The sequence below is a fragment of the Bos indicus genome, chromosome 7 (genome assembly GCF_029378745.1).
Source record: "Bos indicus isolate NIAB-ARS_2022 breed Sahiwal x Tharparkar chromosome 7, NIAB-ARS_B.indTharparkar_mat_pri_1.0, whole genome shotgun sequence".
NCBI lineage: Eukaryota > Metazoa > Chordata > Mammalia > Artiodactyla > Bovidae > Bos > Bos indicus.
The window spans coordinates 68012560-68033159 of record NC_091766.1 but is presented as its reverse complement, the minus strand read 5'-3'; the positions used below and the strand labels follow the sequence as shown (position 1 = coordinate 68033159).

Below are 20600 nucleotides of genomic sequence, written 5' to 3'. Positions count from 1 at the left end.
GAAGCCATCAAGCACAAGTTCAGTGTAAGTGCAGTGGTTATTTCTCAATTCTTCCCATTTCTGACCTCTTTGTAGCATTTGACTCCACTGACCAAGTCATGCTTCTCACAAGTTTCTTTTCCCTTTTGCTTTCAGGAAGTGGTGCCATTTATCCTGATTTTCTTCCTACCCTTATGCATTTGGTGTTACTACCTGTGGCTGGATCCTCTTTCTCTAATTCGCAAAATGTTAGTATCCCCAGAACTCAATCCATTGCTTACTTCTTTCTTGTTATCGTCTCCCTCTTTACTGGAGATCTCTGAATCTCTATTACAGTCATATCTCTCTCCTGAGCTTTAGGCCCGCTTGTGAACTACTGACTGGTCTTTTCCAGCTCTATTGGGCTTATCCGTGTGTGTCTATTTCTAGGTCTTCTATTTTTTAATTGAGATAATGTTAACATATCATTATATTAACTCCAGGTGTACAAGACAATGACTTAATATTTCTATATGTTGCAAAATGGCATACACAGTTAGAAAAGATTTTTTTCTTGTGATGAGGACTTTTAGGATCTACTCTCTTAACAGTTTTCAAATATGCTGTACAATATTATTAACTGTAACCACCATGCTTTACTTTATATCCCCATAGCTTAATTATTTTGTAACTGGAAGTTTATATTGTATCTTTTTCACTTTTACCCATTTCTTCTGTCCCCTATCCCCCATATCTGGTAACCACCAATCTTCTCTGTATCTATGAGCTTTCCTGTTGTTTAATTTGACGTATAAGTGAGATCATACTTTGTCTTTCTCTGTCTGACTTATTTCACTTATCATAATACCTCTAAGTTCTATCCATATTGTTCTAAATGTCAAGATTTATTTATTTTTTATGGTTGAATACTATTCCAGTGTGTTTCTGTGTGTATGTGTGTGTGTAGTATAAATCACATAGATAGATAGATAGATCACTTATTTTTTAGGTGACTTTATTTATCTAATATTTATTTATTTGGTTGCACCTGGTCTTAGTTGTGGCATATGGAATCTTTGATCTTCATTGCAGCATGAAGGTTCTTTTAGTTGTGGCATGAGAATTCAAAGTTGCTGCATGTGGAATCTAGTTCCTGTACCAGGGATCTAGTTCTTGGACCAGGGATCTCCCCCTACCTTGGGAGCATGGATTCTTAGCCACTGGATCATATCTTTTTATATATTCTTCCACAGATAGACTCTTAGGTTGTTCCATACTTTAGCTATTGAAAATGATGCTGCAGTGAATACTGGGCTGCATATATCTTTTCAAATTGGTGTTTTAATTTTCTTCAAGTAATTTCCCAGAGTGGAATTGCTGGATCATATGGTAGTTTTATTATTTTTAATTTTTTTGAGGAACCTCCACAGTGTTTTCCATAGTGGCTACACCAATTTACATTCCCACCAATGATACTCAAGATTTTCCTTTTCTCCACATCCTCTCCAAGACTTGTTATTTCTTATCTTTTCCATAATAAGGTGTGACGAGATGTCTCACTGTGGTTTTGACTTGCATTACTCTGATAATCAGTAATGTTAATCCTCTTTGCTCTGCTTGTTGGCCATTTGGGTGTTTTTGAAAAAAATGTCAAGATCCTCTGCCGTTTTAAAATTTGTTTTTTTGCTATTGAGTTTTATGTGTCCTTTATCTATTTTGGATATTAACCCCTTATCAGATATCTGAGGCCTCTGTTTGTCCCAGTGGTCTGTGTTTCAATAGAAACACATTGATCAACATTGCACAATCTTGATCACTGTAGCTTTGTAATTAATCCTGAGATTGGATAGACTGATTCCACCCACTTTGTTCTACTTTTCCAAAATTGTTTCAACTGTTCTAGTTGAGCATTACTTTCCTAGCATGTGAGATGAGTGCAATTGTGCAGTAGTTTGAGCATTCTTTGGCATTGCCTTTCTTTGGGATTGGAATGAAAACTGACCTTTTCCAGTCCTGTGGCCACTGCTGAGTTTTCCAAATTTGCTGGCATATTGAGTGCAGCACTTCCGCAGCATCATCTTTCAGGATTTGAAATAGCTCAACTGGAATTCCATCACCTCCACTAGCTTTGTTCATAGTGATGCTTTCTAAGGCCCGCTTAACTTCACATTCCAGGATGTCTGGCTCTAGATGAGTGAGTTATTCTTAGTATTTTCGCATTATCATTTTGGTGGTTGTAGGGTCTATAGTGACATCCCTGGTTTCGTTTGTGTTATTGGTAATTTGTCTTTTCTGTTATTTATTTATTTATTTTGGTTAGTCTTACTAGAAGTTTATCAACTTTGTTGATCTTTCAAAAAAACAACTCTTTCTTTCCCTGATTTCCTATATTGTTTTTCTGTTTTAAATTTCATTGATTTCAACTCCTATCTTTATTATTTTCTTCCTTCTTTTGGCGTGGTTTCTGTCTGCTTCCTTTGGGTTTCTTTTCTCAACTTTTTCAAAGGTTCTTGAGGTTAGAGTTTAGATTACTAATATGAGTATTTTTCCTCTTTTCTAATGTATGCATAAAATTCCTATAAATTTCCATCTCCATGTAGCTTTAGCTGTGTTCCACAAATTCTGATATAATTTTTATTCAGCTCAATATATTTTTAATATCTTTGATCCATGAATTATTTAGAAATGTATTGTTCAGTTTCTGTGTTTGAAGATTTTCCTGTTATTTTTGTCTTGGGCATTGTCTGTCTTGATATGTGTTTTGTGGTAACTTGATGAGAATGTGTATTCTGTATGTGTTTTATAAATGTTGATTACATCCTCTTGGATGATAGTGTTGTTGAATTCTCCTATATCCTTAATGACTTTATGTCTAGATATCCTTTCAGTTATTGAGAGGAGGTGTTGAAGTTTTCAACTAGAATTGTGAGATTTTCTTTTTCTTTTTTTTCAGTCAGTTTTTGCTTCACGTATTTTGCAGCTGTTATTTGATGCTTATGCATTTATGATTTTTATGTCTTGCTGGGCTGGTCTTCTCATCTTTATATAGGGCCCTTTTTGTGTGTCTGGTAATATTCTTTGAAAGTCTGCTTATATAATGGTAATATAGGCATTTGTGCTTTCTCTCTTGATTAACATTTAGATTGGTGTTTGCTTGATACATATCATTATTTATTTGCTACAGCTATCATAACAAAATGCCATAGGCTGGGTGGCTTAAAAAATATAAATTTATTTATTTTTTCACAATTCTGGAGTCTAGAAGTCTAGGACAAGACATCACCAGCTTTGTTTTTTCTGAGGTCTCTACTGATTATAGATGACTGCCAAATCTCACTGCGTCTTCACTCCATCTCCCCTCTGTGAATTTTTGTGTCCTAATTCCTCCTTTTGGGATATCAGCCATATTGAGTGAGGGTCAATCCTGCTGCTGCTGCTGCTGCTGCTGCTGCTAAGTCACTTCAATCATGTCGGACTCCTAGCGACCCCATGGACTGCAGCCAACCAGGCTCCTCCATCCATGGGATTTTCCAGGCAAGAGTACTGGAGTGGGATGCCATTGCCTTCAATCCTAAAGATCCTCTTAACTTAGTTTTCTTCTTTAATGGCCTTATCTCCAAATACTGTTACATTCTGAGATTCTGGGGATTAAAACATCAACATTAACTTGGGTGGTAATACAATGCAGCAAATAACAGTGTATTTTTCTTATCCTTTTATTTTCAACCTGCTTATATTTGTATATTTGAAGTATAGACAGCATATAAAAAGAAAATCTTTCTTTTTGGCGGGGGTCAGGGCTATGTTGGGTTGTATCATGTGGGATCTTTTCATTTTGGTGCATGGACTCTAACCGTGGCACCTGGGCTCAGTAGTTGTGGTGCTCAGGCTTAGTTGTTCCTCGGCATGCGGTGTCCTAGCTCCCTGAGCAGGGATCTAACCCATGTCCCTTGCATTGCAAGGCAGATTCTTAACCCCTAGACCACCAGGGAAGTCTCCAAACTGGTCTTGCTTTTTAAATCTACTCTTTTCTCATCTTTCTTTTTTAAAATACATATTTAGGCTATTTTTACTTAGTGTTATTATTGATATGTTAAAGTCTAAATCTCCCATTTTGTATTTGTTTTCCTTCTCTTCTGTTTTTTTCTTTCTATTTTCTTTTTTTGCCTTCTTGTGGATTACTTGAACGTGGTCTAGAATTGATTTATCTATAGCGTTTTTGAGTGCATCTCTTTGTATAAAGCTTTACTGGTTTCTCTATGTATTGCATTATGCATGCATAACTTATGGCAGTCTACTCTTGTCATTATTTTATCAATTTGAGTGAAGTATAGAAACCTGAACTTCCTTAACCTTCTATTTCTAATATGGTTGTCTGAAATATTTCCTTTACATTAACTAAGAGCCTCAGCAGATAGTGTTATAAATTTGATTCAATAAATTGTAAAACAACAGAATATTCATCAATATTTTTGGTTAACATCTTTCTTCTCTCTTGTTTTCCTTCATTTGTTATTTCCTTTTTGCTTAGATAACTTCCTAAGTCATTCTGTTAAAGTAGATCTGCTAGCAACAGATTTTCTTTCATTTTAGAGTGTATTTCTTTTCCCCTTTGTTCCTTTAAGTATTTTTGCCAGATACAGAATTCATGTTTGACAGTTGCTTTTTTATCACTTCAAAATGTCTCACTTTTTTGGTCTCCATGATATCAGATGAGAAATTCACTGTCACTAAAATTTGTGTTTCCCCATAAATAAACATCATATCTCTTTAGCTGCTTTCAAGATCTTTTCTTCATAATTTTAGAAATTTGAGTTGATTTTTCTTGGTGTTGAATTATTTATTTCCCTCCTTTGAGGTTTTCTCAGTTACTGGAATCTGCAAGGTTATGTTTTCACCCATTTGGACCATTACTTTTTTTTTGGCTGCTATGGTTGTTTGTTACAGCACACAGACTTCTCTAGCTGTGGCCCTCAGTCTCTAGAGTGCACAGGCTTAGTAACTGCAGCACACAGGCTTCTCTAGTTGCAGCAAGTGGGCCTAGTTCCCTAGGCATATAGGATCCTAGCTCCTGGACCAGGGATAGAACCCTTGCACTGGAAGACAGATTCTTAACTGCTGGACCACCAGGGAAGTGACCGGGTCCTTACTTCAGTCCATTATTTCAGTTCCACTCTTTCTGTCCTATCCTTTTGAAATTCCACAGAAGTGATTGTTGTGATCAATCAAGTCATTGCTGCTGCTGCTGCTGCTAAGTCACTTCAGTCATGTCCGACTCTGTGCGACCCCATAGACGGCAGCCCACCAGGCTCCCCCGTCCCTGGGACTCTCCAGGCAAGAACACTGGAGTGGGTTGCCATTTCCTTCTCCAATGCATGAAAGTGAAAAGGGAAAGTGAAGTCGCTCAGTCGTGTCTGACTCTTAGCGACCCCATGGACTGCAGCCTACCAGGCTCCTCTGTCCATGGGATTTTCCAGGCAAGAGTACTGGAGTGGGGTGCCATTGCCTTCTCCAGAAGTCATTGAGTCTCAGTTATTTTTTTATTTATTTTCTCTGTGTTACTTGGACTGGGTAAATTAATCTGTTCTCAAGTTCTCTGCTTCTCTCCTCTATTATCTCCATTCTAATATTGGGTTCATTCATATGGCTTTTATTTCAGCTATTTTGTCATATTTTTCAATCCCATGGTTGTCATTTGGTTCAATTATGTAATTTCCATTTATTTGTTCTTAATTCTAGACATTTTTAGGGACAAGGATACTTCTTTAAATGATGGCATTTACTTATTATTGGTATTTCAGTACACATCTCTAAAATATTAAATAAAATTTGTGTGCAGTTACCACTACTGCACCTAAAATATTAGTGGTAACACTTTAATATCAGCCCGTATTTCTTTAATTATTTCTCCCAAGTATCTGTTTATGTTTGAGTGATTCAAATCAGTATTCAAATAAGACCCTCAGATTGCATGTTGTTTAATCTTTTAAGTGTCTTGTCATCGAGAGCAGTGACTCTCCCTTTTTTTATGCCTCTGATCTGTTGAAAAACTAGATGAGTTCTGTAAAATGTCCTACCTTGTGGGCTCTTCAGATTGTTTCATTCCCTTTAAATTGTAAGTTAGAGCTAAATGCTTCATTAGATCCAATTTCAATATTTTTGTTAAAAGTATTTCAAAAGTGGTGTTATTAAAATGTTATATCTAATAACTAAAAATTTGAAGGCATTGACTAACTATCCAGTAAATAAGGCTTATTTGTTATTTAAATAAGTTATAACATATCCTTACAGTGTGCAACTAATCCTGAAGATATTAAAAACATGAAGTAAAAGATGATTTAAAATTAAAATTTGAGACTATGAAACATGTAATTTAAAAAGCTGGTCACTAGAGCATAGGTGGTGGTTATGACTGGCAGGAGCTGCATCACAACACTATCAGTTAGTGGTGGGATCATTAGCTATTTGTCCTGTATTACTTTGTAGGAAATAAAAAGAGAGACATAATGATCATACATTACTTTATAATAATCCTAATATTAAACCAATGCAAATTATGTTTAAGCAGCATCCCCAGAAACAGAATGGTATAAAAAGAGTATAAACCTTGGCTTCCTGCAGGTTCCTCAGCTCCTGCAGAATAACTTCTTCAAATGCAGAATGTCTGGCTAGCTTTAGGCTGTTCTAACATTAGGAGCCCAGAAACCTGGGAAAGGAGACAAAAGATGAATGAGAAATGACATGTAAAACAACACGTAACTTATCCTTTTAACCCAGAGACTTAGGGAGCCTTCAGCACACAAATGCCCACCTCTCCCCACCATGATTGAGACATGCTGGGCGGTCACCACACCCTAGGCACAGTTCAGACTGTGTCACATGGGCACCCCCCTCATGCCTAGGTTAAGGGACACGCACGGCCAGCCAAGACACAGCTGTGAAAGGAGGACCTGACTGCTGGAGCCTTGCCATTTGCCCTCTGGGCTACTTTTCCCTGTGTGGCAATCCCACCTTTCCAACTTCTTATTTCCAAAGAACTTCCTCCTCACCGTCCCCTCTTTGGTTCTTTGTCATTGTTGTTGTTCAGTCACTAAGCTGTGTCTGACTCTTTGCGACCCTATGAACTGCTGCCTGCCGGCTTCCTCTGTCCTCCACTATTTCCCAGAGTTTGCTCACATTCATGTCCATTGAGTTGGTGATGACATCCAACCCTCTCATCTTCTGTCACCCTCTTCTCCTCCTACTCTCAATCTTTCCCCACATCAGGGTCTTTTCCAACAAGTCAGCTCTTTGTATCAGGTGGTCAAACTATTGGAGCTTCAGTTTCAGCATGAGTTCTTCCAATGAATACTGGAGGTTTTCATTACAAAGGTTGATTTCCTTTGGGATTGACTAATTTGATTTCCTTGCAGTCCAAGAGATTCCCAAGAGTCTTCTCCAGCACCACAATTTGAAAAGTATCAATTCTTTGATGCTCAGCCTTCTTTATGGTCCAACTTTCACATCTATACATGACTACAGCAAAAACCATGGCTTTGATGGCAGAGTGATAGCTCTGCTTTTTAATTTGGTCTCTAGGTTTGTCATAGTTTTCCTTCCAAGCAGCAAGTGTTTTTTAATTTCATGGCTGAAGTCACTGTTCACAGTGATTTTGGAGCCCAGGAAAATAAAATCTGCCACTGTTTCTACTTTATCCCCATCTAGTTGCCATAAAGTAGTAGGACCAGATGACATGATCTTAGTTTTTGAATGTTGGTTTTTAAACCAGCTTTTTCACTCTCCTCTTTCGCCCTCAACAAGGCTCTCTTTAATTACTCTTCACTTTCTGCTTACATTAGAGTGGTATCATTTGCATATCTGAGGTTGTTGATATTTCTCCTGGCAATCTTGATTCCAGCTATTTCATCCAGCCCAACATTTCACATAATGTACTCTGCATTGAAGCTAAATAAGCAGGGTGACAATATACAACCTTGAGGTACTCCTTTCCCAATTTTGAACTAGTCATTTGTTCCATGTCTGGTTCTGTTGCTTCTTGATCTGCTGTTTTTCAAGAGACAGGTAAGGTGGTGTGGTACTCTCATCTCTTTAAGGATTTTCCGCAATTTGTTGTGAACCACATAGTCAGAGGCTTTAGTGGAGCCAATGAAGCAGAAGTAGATGTTTCTCCGGAATTCCCTTGATTTCTCCATGATCCAAGGAAAGTTGGCAGTTTGATCTCTGGTTCCTCTGCCTCTTCTGCCTCTTTGAAACCCAGCTTGTACATCTGGAAGTTCTCAGTTCATGTACTGCTAAGGCCTAGCTTGAAGGATTTTGAACATGACCTTAATAGCATGTGAAATGACTGCAACTGTATGGTAGTTTGAGCATTCTTTGGCATTGCCTTTCTTTGAGATTGGAATGAAAACTGACATTTTCTACTCCCGTGGGCCATTACTGAGCTTTCCAAATTTGCTGGCATATTGAGTGCAGCACTTTAACAGCATCATCTTTTAGGATTTAGCTAAATCCTCAAATAGCTCAGATGGAGTTTATCATCTCCACTAGCTTTGCTCATAGTGATGCTTCCTAAGGCTCACTTGACTTCACTCTCCGGGATGTCTGGCTCTAGGTAAGTGATCACATCATTGTGGTTATCTGGGTCATTAAGATCTTTCTTGTATAGTTTTTCTTTATATCCTTGCCACCTCTTTTTGATATCTTCTGCTTCTATTAGGTCTGTACCACTTCTTTCCTTTATTGTGCCCATCTGTGGCTCAGCTGGTAAAGAATCCACCTGCAGTGCAGGAGACCTGGGTTCGATCCCTGGGTTGGGAAGATCCCCTAGAGAAAGGGAAGGCTACCCACTCTAGTATTCTGGCCTGGAAAATTGCATGGACTGTATAGTCCATGGGGTTGCAAAGAGTTGGACATGACTGAGTGACTTGCACTTCACTTCACTTAGCTTGAAATATTCCCTTGATATCTCCAATTTACTTGGAGAGATCACCAGTCTTTCTAAAAATATTGTTGTTTCCCTCTAGTTCTTTGCATTGTTCATTTAAAAAGACTGTCATGTGGCTACCCTCCCCCATGGTCATGGTAAAGGGCACCCAAGGCTAGTCATGACACAGCTGTGAAAGGAGGACCTGACTTCTGGCACCTTGCCTTTTGCCATTCGAGTCCTTCTCCTTGTGTGGCTATCCCACCTTTCCCATTTCTTACTTCCGAAGGACGTCCTCCTCAAGGTCCCCTCGTTGGTTCTAACTGTATATTTACTTGGTGCATTGTTTGAGGGGGAATGCGGTAGTGACCAAGTGCCCAGGCTAAAGCCAGACAGTAAAGTCTAGCTCCATCACTTGTTGGCATGTGTCTTAAGGCAAATAATTAATTCTCAGACCCAGTTTCTCCAAAGTATCATTAGAAATGGAAAATGTGGACTTAAAAGCTTTCTAAATATTTAATATGCTAGTTTCCAATGGTAGGATTTGAGGCTGAAACTGATGAATTTTGTTCTCCTCTCCTTTCTCCTCTCTACTCTCCAAGAATTTAACAGAGAACTGTATTAGAGTAATTTAGAAGGTATATGTTTTCCTTAAACTGCTAGGTAAAGTTTAACACAGCTAAAAGAAATCAAAGAATAAATAGCAATTCTTTTTGTCTTTGCTTACACCCAATCCCCAATTTATCCAAGGGATAAATTGCTGAATAAATAAATAAATTGTCATTAGCTGAATGCATTCCAAAGCTGTTTCTTTGTACTTTGTTTCATTTTAAAAGAAATATTTCTTACATTCTATAGAGCTTTACATTTTAAAATATATTTTCACATACTTTATTAGACAGTGATTTTTTTAAGTTTGCTGTTTGCTTTATTGGGGTAAAATTTACACACAATAAGATTCACCAATTTGAAGCATTGCTCATATTGGCAAAATGCATACAATTATGTAAATACCACAAAATGCAGACATGCCCAGCGCTCCAGCAAGTTCCCTTGTCCCTCTATGCAGACAATCCCCACCCCCTCCCCTTACTTCCCTCCTCAACCAAGCCACTACTGATCTAATAATCTTCTGTCTCTGCTGTCACACGATTTTGCAATCTGGTTTTTCACCCAGCATAATATTTTTGAGATTCAAGTTGCACATACTGGTAATATGTTCTCTTTTATTTTTTTGCTGATTAGAATTTTAGAATATGTGAACAGTCCAGTTTTTGGCTACTGAGAATAATGGTACAGACACTGATGTATTCATGGACATGTTTGTGGACATGTCTGTGGACATGTTTTCATTTCTGTTGGGTAAATACCTAAGAGTGAAATTGCTGAACCTCACAGCAAGGGTATGTTTAACTTATTACTAACTGTTCATGGGAGAATGTTTTGATATTATGAAAACTCTGTGCCAGAGGAAAGCAGCTCTTCCAATTTTACAGAAAAGGAAACTGAGCCATGAAAAAAAAAAAAATTGGGATTTACTCAAACTTTTCCACTCAGAATTGTGACATCCTAAGACTGGGCCATTTGAAAGACATACCCATTTGAATGCAGAGTTCCAAAGAATAGCAAGAAGAGATAAGAAAGCCTTCCTCAGGGATCAATGTAAAGAAATAGAGGAAAGAAATAGAATGGATAAGACCAGAGATCTCTTCAAGAAAATTAGAGATACCAAGGGAACATTTCATGCAAAGATGGGCACAATAAAGGACAGAAATGGTAGGGACCTAACAGAAGCAGAAGATATTAAGAAGTGGTGGCAAGAATACACAGAACTATATGAAAAAGATCTTCATGACCCAGATAACAACGATGGTGTGATCACTCACCTAGAGACAGACATCTTGGAATGTGAAGTCAAGTGGGCCTTAGGAAGCATCACTATGAACAAAGTTAGTGGAGGTGATGGAATTCCAGGTGAGCTATGTCAGATCCTAAAAAACAATGCTGTTAAAGTGCTGCACTCAATATGCCAGCAAATTTGGAAAACTCAGCAGTGGCCACAGGACTGGAAAAGGTCAGTTTTCATTCCAATCCCAAAGAAAGGCAATGCCAAAGAATGTTTAAACTACCGTACAATTGCACTCATCTCACATGCTAGCAAAGTAATGCTCAACATTCTCCAAACCAGGCTTCAAGAGTATGTGAACCATGAACTTCCAGATGTTCAAGTTGGATTTAGAAAAGCCAGAGGAACCAGAGATCAAATTGCCAACATCCACTGGATCATTGAAAAGGCAAGAGAGTTCCAGAAAAACATTTACTTCTGCTTTATTGACTACACCAAAGCCTTTGACTGTGTGGATCACAACAAACTGTGGGAAATTCTTCAAAAGATGGGAATACCAGACCACCTTACCTGCCTTTTCTGAGAAATCTGTATGTAGGTCAAGAAGCAACAGTTAGAACTGAACATGGAACAACAGACTGGTTCCAAATCAGGAAAGGAGTACATCAAGGCTGTATATTGTCACCCTGCTTATTTAACTTATATGCAGAGTACATCATGAGAAATGCCAGGCTGGATGAAGTACAAGGTGGAATCAACATTGCCGGGAGGAAATATCAGTAACTTCAGATATGCAGATGACACCACTCTTATGGCAGAAAGTAAAGAACTAAGGAGTCTCTTGATGAAAGTGAAAGAAGAGAGTGAAAAAGTTGTCTTAAAACTCAATACTCATAGAAAACTAAGATCATAGCATCTGGTTCCATCACTTCATTGCAAATAGATGGGGAAACAGTGACAAACTTTATTTTCTTGGGCTCCAAAATCACTGTAGATGGTGACTGCAGCCATGAAATTAAAAGACGCGTGCACCTTGGAAGAAAAGCTATGATCAACCTAGACAGCATATTAAAAAGCAGAGACATTACTTTGCCAACAAAGGTCCATCTAGTCAAAGCTAAGGTTTTTCCAGTAGTCACGTATGGATGTGAGAGTTGGACTATAAAGAAAGCTGAGCGCCGAAGAATTGATGCTTTTGAACTGTGGTATTGGAGGAGACTCTTGAGAGTGCCTTGGACTGCAAAGAGATCCAAGCAGTCCATCCTAAAGGAAATCATTTCAGAATATTCATTGGAAGGACCCATGCTGAAGTTGAAGTTCCAATACTTTGACTATCTGATGCAAAGAACTGACTCATTGGAAGAGACCCTGATGCTGGGAAAGATTGAAGGTGGGAGAAAAAGGGGGCGAAAGAGGATGAGATGGTTGGATGGCATCACCAACTCAATGGACATGAGTTTGAGTAAGTGCCGGGAGTTGGTGATGGACAGGGAAGCCTAGCCTGCTGCAGTCCATGAGGTCACAAAGAATTGTACATGACTGAGCAACTGAACTGAACAGAAGACTGGGCCATGTATTTCTAGTATTCATTTGTCTTCAGTTTATTTTCTGTTTTCTTTAAAAACTTTTGCTAATGTAAGAATATAAGCTAAATGTTATAGAAAATTTTAAAATATAGATTATAAAGAAATAAGGAACCACAAATCACCTGTTTTCTCTGTTCACAGAAGGGCATTGTTAACATCTTTTATATGACATTGCCTGGGAAATCTCATGGACAGAGGAGCCTGGCAGAATAGAGTCTATGGGGTTGCAAAGAGTTGGACATGACTGAGCAACTAACACTTTATATGACTTCAGGCTTGTATCTGGGTGTGTGTTTTTCTTCTTACAAAATGATTGTGCACAATCATTTGTATCTTTAATGTCATACTCAATCACAAATCATTTTTCTCACTTCTTTCAAGGAAATCTTTTTACCTCAATAAGGGTACACCTGTAACATCCTTTTAAATTGTTGCTGAATCTCTATGTAGATGATTCAGTCTAACTCTTCATATCTATGGCACATGACACTCACCTTATTTTCAGTTTTGTGATATTATTAACCATAGTCTTGTATTTGTTTGTAATAATTTATTTGTATCACCACCTTTTTCTAAACCATACTTTTGTGTTTTGAAATGGTCATTTGATTGAAGAGTTGGTGTTCTTCAAAAGCGTAACTTTGGTTTCTTTCCAAGTTACCCTGGAGATGTTGGTAAGGTGTTTAGATTTGCTATTTTAGATGGAGGAATGGAAAGATGGAGCTTATTTAACTGAAAATATATTTATCTGTTATTCAAGACACTCCAGTGATGGGTTTTGTACTTGTCACAAATATTTTTTTTGTTTGGATATGAACAAAAAGTTTTGCCTCACAAAAGAGGAACTTAGAGTAAAAACTTGGCAGCCAAGTTCTGAAAGAACAAGCTTTCTTTAGCAATGCAACTCCAGAAGTTTCACTTCTTCCTCTTCCTCTTCTCTTCCCAAACTAGAAAACTCTTAAAATATAAGGACCCTGTTGAAAAGACCTTCAATGTTAGAGTGAGGGTAGAGCTGATGACAGGGAAGGAGCCAGTTCAGTAGTCACAATGACAGTGATAAAAATAATCCAGTTCCTCTCCCAAAGCATCCATTCTCAATTGTCTCTGTGAGGTCATATGCACTAAACTTACTCTTCTTGAGTTCCCACAAAGAATAACTCCTCTCAAAGCCTCTTTGCTAAAAACTCAATAGAACTGGAAAGTCAATGGAAGAGATTAATTTACACTTAGAATTTTTTTTCACTCCGACTTTTTCATTTTCTAAAAGGAATATCTTCAGAGACTTGAGGTAGAAGGAAGTTTAGGTAACATTTAGTACAGTCTCCTCATTTTATAGATGAGGAAGTAGGTGGAGAATATATTATTTAGTTTCCATTATGATCTTTGTTTTCTTTTTCACTCTTAAGTTTTAGTTTTTCAGTTCTTATATTATATATCTCTTCTTGAAAGGAGTTGTTGCCCTAGTAACTCTGACTCACAATGACTGACTTGGGTTTTTCTAATAGAAAAGCATTTTCATTCTCAAGAGATGATGTTCAAACCCATCATAAATTTTCATAAAATTTTTAAATAAATGTAATCCATTTTAATTGAATACAAAATATAAGGTAGTTAAGATGCCAACAGCAATCACTCTCTCAGAAATAATTGTCGAGAAAATATGAGATAGAAATCATGTTAGCTATAGGAAACATAAAATATGTAGTAAGTAACCTAAGCAAGGAGACACAAAAGCTTTATGAAGAAAAAATTTAAAGTATGTTATAGAACAGAGGAAAACCTGATGTACTAAGTTCATAGACTGAATGACAACATTTGTAAAGATATCATTTCTTTCTTAATCCATCAGACTTAGCATTTGTAAATATATCAGCTTCCTTAATGAATCAGATCACAAAAGCTAATTTAATAGAAACATAACAGGATCTTTTTTCCTCCAGTATTATTGAGAGATAATTAACTTATAATATTATACCTAGATATTTATATACATTGTAAAATGATCACCACAATAAGTCTAGCTAACCGTCATCATCTTACAGTTACAGTTTATCCTTGTGATGAGAACTTTTAAAGATTTACTCCCTTATAGAAACTGTCACATATACGATATGAGATTATTAACTTTTGTCACCATGTTGTATATTATATCCTCAGAACTGATTTATCTTATAACTGAAAGTTTTGACCTTCTGACCACCTTTACAGATTTTGCCTACCATCTGTCCTAACAGGATCTTTTAAAGCACTCAAGAATTGAATATAGAATTTTCATAAAATTATAAAATCTAAATAGCTTTAAATTTTTTAAAAAGAGAACCAAAGGAAGTGGAAGAGTTTAGAGTCGCCCTTCTTAATATTAAGTCCTGATGCAAAGCTGTTATAATAAATAATGTACAAGAACAACAAGAGTCCCCAGCGTACCAGAGTAAACAACATAGAACACACATACGTTCACAAACTTTATCTGTCTAATATTTTACATAGCACATGTTAGAGATGGCATCACCAATGAATGAAGAAAGAACAGACTTTTAGCAAAAAGTAGTAAGAAAACTAGCTTCAGTTCACTTAAGTTCAGTTGCTCAGTCATGTCCAACTCTTTGCAACCCCATGGACTGCAGCATACCAGGCTTCCTTGCCCGTCACCAACTCCTGAAACTTGCTCAAATTCATGTCCATTGAGTCGGTGATGCCATCCAATTGTCTCATCCTCTGTCATCCCCTTCTTCTCCTGCCTTCAATCTTTCCCAACATCAGGATCTTCTCCAATAAGTCAGTTCTTTTCATCAGGTGGCCAAAGTATTGGAGCTTCAGTTTCAGCATCAGTCCTTCCAATGAATATACAGGGCTGATTTCTTTTAGGATTGACTAAATCTAGCTTACTATATATAAAAAATAAACTTTAATCCCTACCTCATACCATATATATGATGAAATCCAGAGGAATTAAAGACAAATTTCAAAAGTAAAACTATAAACTTAATAGAAAAAAACAGGCAAATATAGTAGTAACTTTGGAAAAGGAACTCTCAAATAAGACCTTCAAAGCAGAAGTCTTGAAGATAAAGTTTGGTGGATTTTAATACATCGTTATTAAGTATTTCAGTTCATTGAAGTAGTCAATGGACAATGCCGGCAGAGGAATGACGTAGCAGAAGAAATTACTTGTAAATTTCAGATATGACATTACAAACACACACACTCAGATTGAGAGACAGAAAGGAAACAATTTGAAAAATGGTCAAAGATAAGAGAAGTCAGTTCACTGAAAGGGAAACACAAGCAGATGCTGGTAGGTGAGGAGACTATTAAAGTCAAAAGTAGGCAGAGAAATCCAAATGGAACAAATACATTTGTCAGCTTGGCAAAAATTATAGAGGGATCATATTGCTAACAAGATAATAGAGAAACCACTTTCATACACAGCTGGTATAAGTGAAACTATGAGTCATTACAGAGAGAGCTTCATCAATACATGTTGAAATTAAGTGTGGTACTGCTGCTGCTGCTGCTAAGTCGCTTCAGTCGTGTCCGACTCTGTGCGACCCCATAGAAGGCAGCCCACTAGTCTATAATTTAACAATTCTTTGTCTGGTTACCTACCTCTAAGAAGCTATTTCTCAAGTCCATGTCAGGCCATATATGAGTTTGTTTATTGAAATTTTTTTGTGTGTTGCAGGGAGTTGGAGGTAAACTATGTGTTCCATCATTAAGAAAATTGATGGCTCTAATATGGAATATACTATAATGATATACAGCAGTTAGAAACAATGAGGAAAATGTACATATGATAACATAGTTTTAGCTCAAGAACATCAGACTGAGTAAGCAAAGAAGCTGAATGAGATCTATGGCAAAATATTTTGTGGGTTTAAAACATAATATACAAAGAAATACTATATATCTTTCAAGGATACTTATATGTCCAATGACATTTACACAATGCATTAAATAAAAACTGGGATCCATGTGGAGATAAAAGGGAGGAGCTGACTCATTGGCTAAGACCCTGATGCTGGGAAAGATTGAAGGCAGGAGGAGGAGTGGGCGACAAACAATGAATGATTGGATGGCATCACTGCCTCAATGGAGATGAGTTTGAGCAAACTCTGGGAGAAGCCTGGTGTGCTGCAATCTATAGGATCACAAAGAGTCATACACGACTTAGCAACTGAACAATAACAACAGCAGACCTAAGATGATATTATGCCTTAAACTGTACTATGAAATCAACTCTGTGGCAGTGGGAACCATACACACATTTACTCACACTGAGAACACTTATTCATTCAACAGCACTTACTGAGCACCTATTTGAAGACAAAATCACCAAATCTCACCACATAAAATTAACCATGTTTAACATTTTGTATACCTGTGCTTTTTTCTCCACCTCCTTCTCCTATTTCTGAATTCTTGACTAACAAAGATTATACTATTCTGCTGAAACACATTTTTTCCTATTGAGTGATATCATTCCCAATGCTACAAAACTAGCTTTATTCCCATCCTGAAAAATGACCCATTCTCTTGACCACTATCATCTGCCTTTCTACTTCTGGTATCAAGACAACATTTTCAAATAACTTACTTTCACATTCACTTCTCAAGTTAGGACAGTTGCTACTTCTTCCAAACTTCCATGAAAGCTGTTTTTTTCAGAAGTTGCCAATTTTTTTTTAATTTTAATAAAGCGGTATTTTCTCTGTTTAAATAGACACAGTTTATATATACCCTGGTATGTAGCATGATGGCAGGATCTAGGTACTAGGGCTACCGGAAGATTTTAGTACAGTCCTTGTGTTCTGGGAGATCACACTCTGGTTGAAAAGTAGACGTGGAAATGGATACTTCTATGTGATGTTCTTATTAGAGAAATCAAATGTGACCAGGTGCTCCTGGAACTCACCTGGTAACTTTGGATTCAGGAGGACATTTTGGAGCTTCTCTCAGTCTGAGTGTTGAAGGTGAACCCCTTAAATAACATTAAAAAATTCTAGACAAGTAGCTTTCAAACTTAGTTGCACATCTGGCTTAACAAATACTAATACCTAGGCCCTACCCAAGACCAGTGAAATCACAATGTCTGGGATAGAACCTGGGCATGTATTGGAAGTTCCCCTTGAGATTCGAAGGTGCAGCCAGATCTGAGAAGCACGGATCTAGGCTGATAGACAAACATGAGTGAGGTTAAAGGGTGCAGAGTGGTAAGCCATGTGGATAGTAAGTGTCAGAGCCTCCAATCCTGGACTTTCTCATTTCAAAGAATGTTTTCAACCCCTCCTGTTGCTGCTTCCACACGACTGCAGTGTTTTTAGGACACGTGACATCATGTTGCAGTGAAGCAGTTCAGTGGTTTAGAACAATACAGTGCTGTTTGTGTTTCTGTTTGCTTCCATGGAGGGTCATAGTGGAGGAGTTCATGCTTGATGTCATTCTTACCCTGGGACCCAGGCTTGTGGAGCTTCCACTGTTTGGAGCCAGTTCCTCTGTCAGGGGAGGGAGGATAGTGAATTGTACACCAGTTCTCACACTTCTACCTGCATGTGACTCATGACACTTCTGCCTACATGCACAGGCCAGATCAAGCCTGGTGGCCATCTGACATCATGGGGGTGGGGAATGCTCCTTCACCATGAGCCTAAAGTTAGCTGAAACATTTGTAAAGGCAACTATCACCAAGTTCTCTGATATCAAGTTGCGCTTAATTGCCACAGGCAACCAGTTACATTCATCTGCCATTCCACAATTTAATATATCCTGGAAGTAGTGATCTCACTACATTTGGGCCAATTAGGATATCCCCAGGGGAACTGAATGCTGTACTTTTTCTTTCTTACGTCTAATACTTGCACTTTCAAGTTTTTAATCCAAGTTATGAACTTGCCAGAGTTGTGTTTCCAAGATTTCAGCACTTCCTGTATTATTCAGATGGAAACCATCTTAAATCTACAGAGGGTAAGTTTAGACTAACAATGACTCTTTGAAATAACCAGAACATGTATCCACACAGGCTCCATTTCTCCTTTTCTATTTGTGGATTGCCCCCACCCCTCAACCCACCCTAGCCAAGGACAATTTCCAAGGCCTATTGACTCATGCCTATTTCCTCCCATTTTTATTTCCTTTGCTTGTAAATTGAAACAGTGTTTCCTAATTCTTTATGGTTTCAAATAATTTACCCATTAGTAGTTTCATTTAATCCTCCCCAAGTCAAATTTATAGTGAATGGTTTATTCTTTTTTTTTTTTTTTTTACAGATGAAAAAAATGAGGTTTAGAGAGGTGAGATAAGATCTCAGGAGATTAGTTTCTCTTTTTCATGAACCAAAACATTCTTTCATTTATTCACTCAGCAAAAAATTATTATCTATTGGAAGTATTTGGCCAGCTGCAGAGAGAGCATATTCAGGGTCTCTTGTCTTAGAGGAGCGCTCTACTAAAGAAAGTGTTGTGTATATTCTGCATAGTGGGGTCTTTCTTCTCATGGTCATGACTGATCCTAAGGTTCTAACCACAGACCTGCTGCTGCTGCTGCTGCTAAGTCGCTTCAGTCGTGTCCAACTCTGTGTGACTCCATAGACGGTAGCCCACCAGGCTCCCCCGTCCCTGGGATTCTCCAGGAAAGAACACTGGAGTGGGTTGCCATTTCTTTCTCCAATGCGTGAAAGTGAAAAAATAAAGTGAAGTCGCTCAGTCGTGTCTGAATCCTAGCGACCCCATGGACTGCAGCCCACCAGGCCGTTCCATCCATGGGATTTTCCAGGCAAGAGTACTGGAGTGGGGTGCCATTGCCTTCTCCGACAGACCTGCTAGTAAACTACAAACTAAGGTCTGACATGGGAAATAAGAACTGGGGGGGACTGGAGTCCTCTTTCAGGGCTATGGAATTTATAATTGAGAGAATGGGTCACTGAGCTTGGAGAGCTGAGGTGAGGTTCACAGAGAGGGGCTGGAATGTGTGATGTGGACCAGTAGCAAGCTGAGGTTATGAGGAAGATGATGAGGAGTGGTTCAGAGAGGTACAGGAAGAGAAGAGCAGAGCAAGTGATGCCTTGGAGGTGCCTGATGGGGCAGTGATTCCTGACCATAAGGGCCCTCGTCAAAAGTCACCTTTTTCCTGGGACAGTATGAGTGACCCACTGTCCTTGTCCTCAAGTAAGCTGTAACTTACTCTCTAGTACACTAGAGAGAAAAAGTTATATTGTGAGTTATATTTTTACCATACCCCCCTTTCTTTGCATACATAATGTAAAAGATAATACTTCTGTACAGGTTTGTAGTTGGGATTATATGTGAACAACACAGTACTTGGCACATAGTGGCAGCTGAGTATTACTTCCTTCCCATTTCTCTAACAAGCAGGGCTCTATGGAGCTAGAGAAGACTACTTGGAAGAAAGATGTAACAGAGGCTTGACCATGATGGATGGTAAATGAAGTGATCTTTCTCTTGACTTTCATTTCCAAGATTCATGATTCCCCGTGTCTCTGAACTAGCCTCTCCCAGTTAACCAATTTTCTTTACCTTGTACCAGTCTCTACAAAAGAATGGTTTAAATGGCTGGCTGTACCCATCAACTCAGATGCTGGACTGGATCCACACAGGAAGGGATGGTTCCACAAAGGAAAGGCTGTTGAGTAGGCAGGGACAAGACACACCGTGCAACAGGTCTCTGTGTCTTCTGCTCTCCTCAACACTACCTAAATAGCAGCTACTTGAATAATAATTAACATTTGTTAGGTGTTCACTGTTTACCTGGTACTATGCTAAATGGTTTCCATGGATCATGTTGTTTAATATTCACAGCAGTCCAAGATGTAGGTACTATTATCTCCATTTTAGAGAGATGTAGTCGTGCTAAGGACTTCCCTGTAGCCCAAATGGTTAAGAATCTGCCTGTAGGGAAGGAGATCAGGGTTCAATCCCTGGGTTGGGAAGATCCTCTGGAGAAGGAAATGGCAGCCCACTCCAGTATTCTTGCCTGGAGAATCCCAGGGACAGAGCAGCCTGGCGGGCTACAGTCCACGGGGTCACAAAGAATTGGACACGACTGAGCAACTAGCGCATCCACATTCATCATTCACAGTTGTGCACAGAGAGGTTAAGTAAACTGCTCATAGCCACACAGCTGGTTGTGGTTGAGAAGGAATCCAGGCAGTCTGAATTTCCATCCCACAGAAAATCACAGAAAGTATGGAGGCTAATGCAAGGGTGATAAATGAGAGGAAGCTTGCTGAGGGGGGATCCTCATTGTTGACAATAAGCAGAAGCTACCCTTTTCC

General features: G+C 38.3%; 1 long non-coding RNA gene across 1 annotated transcript in view; it reads right to left on the bottom strand.

Annotated features, from left to right (window-relative positions):
• Nucleotides 1-6484: 6484 nt before the first annotated feature.
• LOC139184209 (uncharacterized) overlaps nucleotides 6485-20600 on the bottom strand; it is a 38482-nt gene continuing 24366 nt past the window's right edge. The window contains exon 3 of the long non-coding RNA XR_011567774.1: nucleotides 6485-6664. This is a non-coding gene — a long non-coding RNA (uncharacterized lncRNA). The remainder of the gene's footprint in view (nucleotides 6665-20600) is intronic.